The sequence below is a fragment of the Arachis stenosperma genome, chromosome 3 (assembly GCF_014773155.1).
Source record: "Arachis stenosperma cultivar V10309 chromosome 3, arast.V10309.gnm1.PFL2, whole genome shotgun sequence".
Taxonomy (NCBI): domain Eukaryota; kingdom Viridiplantae; phylum Streptophyta; class Magnoliopsida; order Fabales; family Fabaceae; genus Arachis; species Arachis stenosperma.
The window spans coordinates 112,337,685-112,347,587 of record NC_080379.1 but is presented as its reverse complement, the minus strand read 5'-3'; the positions used below and the strand labels follow the sequence as shown (position 1 = coordinate 112,347,587).

The window sequence follows — 9,903 nt, the reverse complement described above, 5'->3', positions numbered from 1 at the left end:
GAAGCAAGAGGGAAAGGAGTTGTTGGTGCTGAGGAAGAGGAAGAATACTTTGAACCCAATATGGAAGAGAACTTGGAAAACAATCATGAAGAAGAAGCTCACAACCATGCTAGAGAAGGCCCTGCAAATCATGCTGGGCAAGAAAGGAGAGTTTTAGGTTCCTACATCAATCCAAATCTAGAAAACTGTGGAAGTAGCATCCAGAAGCCCACCATACATGCTAACAATTTTGAACTAAAACCCCAGCTCATCACCTTTGTTCAGAATAACTGCTCATTTGGAGAAAGTGCTCAAGAAGACCTGAATCAACATCTAACCACCTTCTTGAGAATTTGTGACACTGTGAAGTCTAATGGAGTCCACCCGGATGTCTATTGGCTGCTGTTGTTCCCTTTTTCACTCAGGGACAAGGCATCCAAGTGGCTCGAATCCTTTCCAAAGGGGAGCTTAACAAATTGGGAAGATGTAGTGAACAAATTTTTGGCAAGATTCTACCCTCCTCAAAGAATTAACAGGCTGAGAGCTAAGGTGCAGACTTTCAGACAACAAGATGGTAAGAATCTCTATGAGGCATGGGAGAGGTTCAAGGACTTAACAAGATGATGCCCACCAGATATGTTCAATGAATGGGTTCAACTTCACATTTTCTATGAAGGTCTTTCCTATGAGTTAAAGAAGGCTGTAGATCATTCATCAGGGGGCTCTCTAAACAAGAAGAAAACCATTGAAGAAGCCATAGATGTCATTGAAACAGTAGCTGAGAATGCCTACTTCTATGCCTCTGAAAGAAGTAACACTCGAAGAGTAATGGTGCTGAACCACATGGATGCATTGCTAGCTCAAAATAAGATGATCACCAAGCAGCTAGCAGATCTCACCAAAAAGGTGGAGGAAAACTAAGTTGCAGCAGCCATCACTTCATCACCAACTCAAGAAGGAGTGAATATAGGTGGTGCACGAAATTGTGATCACTACAACTTCGCACAACTAACCAGCAAGTGCACTGGGTCGTCCAAGTAATACCTTACGTGAGTAAGGGTCGATCCCACGGAGATTGGTGGTATGAAGCAAGCTATGGTCACCTTGTAAATCTCAGTCAGGCAGACTCAAATGGGTATGGGTGATGAACGAAAATAACATAAAGATAAAGATAGAGATACTTATGTATATCATTGGTGTAAGAGCTTCAGACAAGCATATGAAGATGCCTTCCCTTCCGTCTCTTTGCTTTCCTACTGTCTTCATCCAATCCTTCTTACTCCTTTCCATGGCAAGCTCGTGTAGGGTTTCACTGTTGTCAGCAGCTACCTCCCATCCTCTCAGTGAAAGCGATTGCATATGTCCTGTCACGGCATAGCGGAATTCAGCTGTCGGTTCTCGGTCAGGCCGGAATAATATCCATTGATACTTTTGCGTTTGTCACTAACGCCCTAGCCTGCTAGGAGTTTGAAGCACGTCACAGTCATTCAATCATTGAATCCTACTCAGAATACCACAGACAAGGTTTAGACCTTCCGGATTCTCTTGAATGCCGCCATCAGGTCCTGCCTATACCACGAAGATTCCGATTAAAGAATCCAAGAGATATTCACTATGGCCTTAGTTGCTTGTAGAACAAGAGTGGTTGTCAGTCACTTTGTTCATGGGTGAGAATGGTGATGGGCGTCAATCATCACCTTCATCAAGTTGAAGAACAAGTGATATCTTGGACAAAGAACAAGCGGAATTGAATAGAAGAACAATAGTAATTGCATTAATACTCGAGGTACAGCAGAGCTCCACACCTTAATCTATGGTGTGTAGAAACTCCACCGTTGAAAATACATAAGAACAAGGTCTAGGCATGGCCGTGAGGCCAGCCTCCCAAATGATCTAAGAACTAGATGTCCAAAGATGAAAATACAATAGTGAAAGGTACTATTTATAAGAAACTAGTAGCCTAAGGTTTACAGAGATGAGTAAATGACATAAAATCCACTTCCGGGCCCACTTGGTGTGTGCTTGGGCTGAGCAATGAAGGAATTTCGTGTAGAGACCTTTTCTGGAGTTAAACGCCAGCTTTCATGCCAGTTTGGGCGTTTAACTCCAAATTTTATGCCAGTTCCGGCGTTTAACGCTGGAATTTCTGTAGGTGACTTTGAGCGCCGGTTTGGGCCATCAAATCTTGGGCAAAGTATGGACTATTATATATTGCTGGAAAGCCCAGGATGTCTACTTTCCAACGCCGTTGAGAGCGCGCCAATTGGGCTTCTGTAGCTCCAGAAAATCCACTTCGAGTGCAGGGAGGTCAGAATCCAACAGCATCTGCAGTCCTTTTGAGTCTCTGGATCAGATTTTTGCTCAGATCCCTCAATTTCAGCCAGAAAATACCTGAAATCACAGAAAAACACACAAACTCATAGTAAAGTCCAGAAAAGTGAATTTTAACTAAAAACTAATAAAAATATAATAAAAACTCAACTAAAACTACCAAAAAGATACTAAAAACAATGCCAAAAAGCGTACAAATTATCCGCTCATCAATAGGAGAAGAAAGTGTCTGGGAACAAGCCAACTATGTTGGAAACTCACCTAGACAAATCCATAACCCATACTCCGAAACCTACAACTCTGGATGGAGAAATCACCCCAACTTTGGTTGGGAAAATCAACAAGACCAAGGTCAAGACCAGAGACGCCACAACCTCAACTCCAACAACAATGCAACTCACCAATATACCTCACAGAGACCCTATCAACTACCACCTAACCACCCTTCTCAACCACTTAATCTCAACCCACCATCACTAACAGAGGATAGACTTTCAAAGATTGAGACTCTACTTGAAAATCTATGTAGAGAAATTCAAGATAGTAAAGCTTTCCGGGAAGAAGTGCAATCCAACATGTAGAATCAAGATGCTGCCATCAAGAAACTTGAAACACAGATTGAGTTCTTATTCAAGCAAACCCCTGGACACAACAATTGCAGCAACATTAACTCAACACCAAGGGAAGAATGTCAAGCCATCACCCTCAGAAATGGGAAGGAATTGAAGGAGATCCACAAGAAACCACCAGAGAAGAATTTGGATGAAGAAGACAAGGGACAAGAGGGAGCTCGAATCTCCATCCCTAAGTGACACCAAGAAGGAGAAGTGTTCGAACCATGCCTTTCAAAAGCTCCATACCCCAGCAGTTGCAATTAAAAAAGAGGGGAGAGGATAACCAATTCTCAAGATTCTTGGAAATCTTCAAGAAACTACAAATAAACATACCCTTTGCTTAAGCAATAAAGCAAATGCCACTCTACACCAAGTTCTTGAAAGAATTGATGACCAAGAAGAGAAGCTGGAAGAACAATGAGACTGTGGTACTCACAGAAGAATGCAGTGCCATCATCCAACACAAATTACCCAGAAATTGAAGGATCCTGGGAGCTTCTAAATCCCTTGTATCATAGGGGAAATCACAGCGAAAAAGGCTTTGTGTGATCTAGGAGTCAGCATAAATCTAATGTCCTTAGCAATGATGAAAAAAATGAAGATAGAGGAATAGTAGAAGACTTGTTGGTGAATGTGGGAGACTTCATCTTTCCAGTAGATTTCATAGTATTAGACATGGAGGAAGGAGCTAGGACTTCCATCATCCTGGGAAGGCCATTCTTGGCCACTGCCGGAGCCATTATTGATGTCCAAAAAGGTGAACTGTCCTTAGATTACATGAGGAGAAAATGACATTCAATGTGTTTAAGGCCATGAGTTACCCACACAACTCATTGGGAGAATGTATGAGGTTGGATTCGGTGGAGGCTTTGGTGCAAGAAACTCTTGAAGAAGAACTTGAAGCATTAACAGAAGAAGAATTAACATCAAGCGAAGAGGCTGCAACAGCTGAAATGCATGTTCAAGGCACACTAGAAGAAAAGGATGAAAGAAAAGAAGTATCCAAACTTGAGCTGAAGACACTGCCACCCACTCTCAAGTACGCATACTTAGGAGAAAATAGAAGTTATCTAGTGATTATAAACTCAGCCCTCAGCCAAGAACAAGAGGAAAGGTTGCTTCAAGTATTACAAAAACATAGGGATGCCATTAGATGGACACTCGCTGACTTGAAGGGAATCAGCTCAGCCATATGCATTTATAAAATACTTTTGGAGGAGGATGCCAAACCTTCCATTCAGCCCCAAAGAAGGTTAAATCCAGCTATGAAGGAAGTAGTACAGAAAGAAGTCAAGAAGTTGTGGCAGGGAGGAGTAATCTATCCAATATCAGATAGCCCATGGGTCAGCCCAGTTCAAGTGGTTCCCAAGAAAGGATGAATCACTGTGGTGCCCAACGAAAGAAATGAGCTAATCCCTACAAGAACCGTCACAGGATGGAGGATGTGTATTGACTACAGAAAGCTCAATGAAGCCATAAGAAAAGATCATTTTCCACTCCCTTTCATGGATCAGATGCTGGAAAGACTTGCAGGACATGCATACTATTATTTTTTAGATGGTTATTCAGGATATAACCAAATAATGGTTGATCCAAGAGACCAAGAGAAAACATCATTCACCTGCCCCTATGGAGTGTTTGCCTATAGGCGCATGCCATTTGGGCTATGTAATGCACCTGCAACTTTTCAACGCTGCATGCTTTCCATCTTCTTAGATATGATAGAGAAGTTCATTGAAGTTTTCATGGATGACTTCTCAGTATTCGGAGATTCCTTTCTTAATTGCCTAAACCATCTTGCCTTGGTATTAAAAAGATGTCAAGAGACCAACTTAGTCTTGAATTGGGAAAAATGTCACTTCATGGTGATAGATGGAATAGTCCTTGGCCATAAAGTCTCTAACCAAGGCATTGAGGTAGACAGAGCTAAGGTGGAGCTAATTGAAAAATTACCTCCACCAAGTGACATCAAGGAAATTAGGAGCTTTCTGGGACATGCTGGTTTTTATTGAAGGTTAATTAAAGATTTTTCAAAGATAGATAAGCCCTTAAGAAAGCTCCTAATGTCTGATACACCATTTATCTTTGATGAGAAATGCATGCTAGCATTTGAAAACTTGAAAAATAGGCTATCCTCTACCCTTATCATCACCCCACCTGATTGGAATCTACCATTCGAATTGATGTGCGATGCATCTAATTTCACAGTTGGGGCAGTGTTAAGACAGAGAAAAGAGAATTTGGTGCATGTCATATACTATGCCAGCAAGGACCTCAATGATGCTCAACGGAATTATACCACCACCGAAAAGGAGTTGCTGGCAATAGTTTTTGCATTTGACAAATTTAGATCATACCTTATTGGCTCTAAAGTTATTGTTTTCACTGATCACACAGCACTCAAATATCTATTTGCCAAACAGGAATCAAAACCAAGACTAATTAGATGGATCTTATTATTGCAGGAATTCAACATCGATATTAGAGACAAAAAGGGTATGGAGAACAAGGTAGTAAATCATCTATCCAAAATCTTTTGTGAGAAAGATGATACCCATGATACAAGTGTAAATGAGTCTTTCCCGAATGAACAATTAATGATGGTTCACAAAGCACCATGGTTTGCAGATATTGCCAATTTTAAAGCAGCCGGTGACTTACCCCCTGGAATCAACAAATATCAAAGAAGAAAACTCATCAATGATGCTATGTATTTCATTTGGGATGAACCCTATCTCATCAAGAAATGCTCAGATGGAATCCTTAAGAGATACATCTCAGAAGAAGAAGGATGAGAGGTCCTATGGAGTTGTCATAGTGCTAGCTATGGATGTCATTTTGGAGGAGAAAGAACTGCCACAAAGGTACTGCAATGTTGGTTCTTCTGGCCCACTATCTTCAAGGATGCTAAGGAATTGGTGAGAAGCTGCAACGAGTGCCAAAGGGCTGGCAATCTGCCCAAGAAAAATGAGATGCCACAACAATACATTCTAGAGCTTGAACTGTTCGACGTATGGGGGATCGAATTCATGGGAACATTTCTACCCTCATATTCGAACAAGTATATCTTGGTGGCAATAGATTATGTATCTAAGTGGGTGGAGGCCGTGGCAATCCCAACCAATGACAACAAGGTAGTCATAAACTTTCTTCGAAGGAATATCTTCACCAGATTTGGAGTCCCACGAGCCCTCATCAGTGATGGAGGGAGCCATTTCTGCAATAGACCATTAGAAACCCTACTCCTAAGATATGGGGTGAAGTATAAGGTTACCACACCTTATCATCCCCAAACAAGTGGGAAAACAGAGATATCTAACCGAGAGTTGAAAAGGATCTTGGAAAAGACTGTGGGGATATCAAGAAAGGACTGGGCAAAGAAGCTAGATGATGCTCTTTGGGCATACATGACAGCCTTCAAAACATCAATTGGGATGTCCCCATATCAACTGGTATACGGCAAGGCCTGTCACTTGCCATTAGAGCTGGAGCACAAGGCCTCCTGGGCTCTTAAAACACTGAACCTAGACAGCACTGCTGCTGGTGAGAAGAGGGTTTCGCAGCTTCAAGAAATGGAAGAGTTTAGGACTCAAGCCTATGAAAATACCAAGATTTATAAGGAAAAAGCAAAAAGGAGACATGATCTTAACCTGGCACCAAGAAGTTTCGAAGAAGGGCAATATGTGCTTCTTTACAACTCCAGACTGAAACTCTTTCCTGAGAAACTCAAATCAAGATGGTCGGGGCCCTTTCTAGTCACAAAAGTCTCACCTTATAGACACATAGAAATCATGGAAGAAGGCTCAAAGAGAAGATTCACTGTGAATGGACAAAGTCTTAAACACTATTTGGGCAGCATGGGGGAAACCCCCAAACAGAAGTATAACCTCAACTAAGGAAAGAACCGTCGAGCTAGTGACGCTAAAAAAGCGCTCTGCTGGAAGGAAACCCAACCTGAGGTAATTCTCTTTTCATGAGTCTTTCAATAAAAATTTCAAGTTGGATTCTCTGTAGTGTGAGGAGCTAAGTTTGGTGTTACACACCAAAAACAATTCAAGGGTGAATATAGGACTCTAAGTTTGGTGTTCTACCAAAAACTCCAGCTAAAGAGTGCATTGCAACCCTTCAGTGGTGAAACATTGCTCTAGCAACCAGAGAACTTACTTGACAGAGGTTTAACCTCTAATGCATAGTTTATCTTTTTAACTCATAGTTGTTTCTTAATAAAAAGCACACAAGGTTTCTGCATGCATTCAATTTGTCGAAGTAAACAAAGAGCTAAGTTTGGTGTTCACACACCAAATTAAGTTCAGAAGCTCACAAGCACACGTGCATGCTAACCCTTTTTCAAGTGCTTGGGGAAACAAGCAACTCTCCATAGTGTTGTAGGAATTCAATCAATCTTAGGAAATGATCATACCTCATCATCCGAGGAAACAGACAAGGATGCAAATGCTAGGATGAGAATACCAAGGAAGACATCATGAGGTTGTATCAAACTATCTCGAAATGTCGAACTCTAATTGAAAAATGATTGAATAGAACCTTCATACTCTGCTTGTTCCTTTTTATTCACACCCAAGTGTGCTAGTCTAATGTCCTTTCTGCATGTTCGTCTTTCATACTTGTATGCTTGTCCTTTAAGTTAATCAAAAAGAAAATACTATGAAAAGAACAAGAGTGGAGTTATTTCATGAAGTAGGTTCTGAATGTTTGTGGTAGGATGATTAGTAAGCTAAGTTGGTTCATCAAACAAGGAAAGAAGGCAACTACTACCCTGAATCCTATACTTGAAACACATCTTATAAGACTAACTAAATAATAAGATCCCAATAAGAAAAGAGAAAGAGCAATAAAAGTGAAAAGGAAAGAAACACAATAAGAAACAATGCTAGGCACCAAGAGTTTTAAGATTGAGGCATGTGTCTGTGGTGTTCATGTGCAAGGGATATGCTTGGATGAATAAGCTCTTAGGGGTGCCTCATCACTTGGTAACTTGGATTAACTGATCCGGGATTATCAGCTGAAAGTCCACTATCAAGAGTGATCTTTGCTACAGAACACTTATTAACCCAAAGAGGTGCTGGACACCAAGGTCTCAAGAAAGAAAAATAACAAACCATGTGCCTGTGGTGTGTATGTATGAGGGAAAGAGACTTGGGGGAGTAAGTCCGTAGGGGTGTCTTAACACCCAGCACCTTGAGCCAACTTCAGGAGTGTTGACTGAAAGCTTATCATAAAGAGTCGCCCTCTTACAGAGCACTTAGCCAAAAGAAGAATGTAATAAACCTTGGAAAAGAAGGAAGGATCAACAATTAAGAAGTCTCAAAGGATGTAATCAAGAGAGTGATCAAGGATTTGATAACGGCCTGAAACCTAGTAAAGGAAAGAACCTAAGTTGCTATGCATGAAACCCCATAAACTAGGAATTCTACTTCTATATTATCTTCTTGCTCTTTCATTCATTCTTCCTATGTTTCAGTACTTGCTTAGGGACAAGCAAGATTTAAGTTTGGTGTTGTGATGCCAGGGCATCTAGGCCAGTTTCACTGACCTTTTCTTTACTATTTTAAGGTAGTTTCATGCATTTTCTTAGTGAATAAGGCAAGTTTTGGATGAAAATACACTTACACCTTGATTCAAGCAACTATTTGTGAATTTCACATGATTTCATGAGGATTTTGCTAGAATTGAATGATAAATTGATGATGCATAATCTCATGACTTTGGCTAGAGCTTTGATGCACTTTATTTGCTTGATTTCAGGACAAAGGAATCAAGGAAGAACCACGTTAGTACTCACGTTAATCTAGTTAACGTGACCACTAACGTGGAATGGTAAATATCTTGCAACGTTAATGAGAAAAGTGATCACCAATAACGCCCACGAAGCCATCATAAGCCCATGTTAATTGCCACGTTAACTAAGTTAACGTGGTAGTTAACGTGGAAAGAAAAGAAAGCTCCAACGTTAGTGGTAAACGTGAATACCACTAACGTTCCAAGATTTGGCAATAAGCCACGTTAAGAGTCACGTTAACTTAATTAACGTGAACTCTAACGTGGAAGAGAGGAACAATGCCAACGTTAGTAGTCACGTTAAGACCACTAACGTGAAAGTTAACGTAGAGCTGAGATTGATGAGCCAACGTTAGTGACACTCACCTTTGTCACTAACGTTGGAAGATGGCATTACTACCACGTTAGTGGCCACGTTAACTTAGTTAACGTGAGCTCTAACATGGAGAGTAGGGGCACTTTGAGCGTTAGTGACAAAGGTAAGTGTCACTAACGCTCTCGAAGGTGAGGCATAGCCACGTTAAGAGCCACGTTAGTTACACTAACGTGAACTCTAATGTAGGGACAAAGGGCATAAGGCAACGTTAATGGGAAAGGTGAGTCCCAATAACGCTTGCGAAGGATTATAAGCCAACGTTATTGGGAAAGGTGAGTCCCAATAACGCTAGCAAAGATTTACAAGGCAACGTTAGCGGTCACATTAGTGCCACTAACTTTGGAGTTAACGTAGGCTATATGGGGTTGGAACATTAGTGAAATTGTGATTGCCATTAACGTTATCAAACCCACAATGTCACTTAACGTTAACTTCACTAATGCCCATGCCTTTTAGCTGGGATGTATTTTTTTCGGCCATTTTCCATTTCTAGAGCTATGAAAAACTAAACCCCTTTCATTGGGTTAAGGAGCTCTGTTGTAATTTGATGGATCAATTATAGTTTTCATTCTCTTCGTCTTTCTTCTCTTTTGATTTACTAGAAAGCTTTCGATCTTAATTCAATTGGTTAGTTGTCTTGGAAAAGAAACTCACCATAATTGGATCTTCTTTGAGCCTTGGAAAATGGATGAGGAGATCATGCTAGAATTGCTTTCTCATGTTGGACCAAATTGGGGTCTGGGCGAATATAGTGACATGTAATCCTCCCAACACTTTGATTTGGAAATACATGTGGTATAATCA

The 9,903-nt window shown here is 40.8% G+C and overlaps 1 non-coding gene across 1 annotated transcript; it reads right to left on the bottom strand.

The window, feature by feature from the left end:
• Positions 1-513: 513 nt before the first annotated feature.
• LOC130971686 (small nucleolar RNA R71) lies at positions 514-620 on the bottom strand. Its single transcript, XR_009082897.1, has one exon. It is a non-coding gene; the product is annotated as a small nucleolar RNA R71 (small nucleolar RNA).
• Positions 621-9,903: the final 9,283 nt, after the last annotated feature.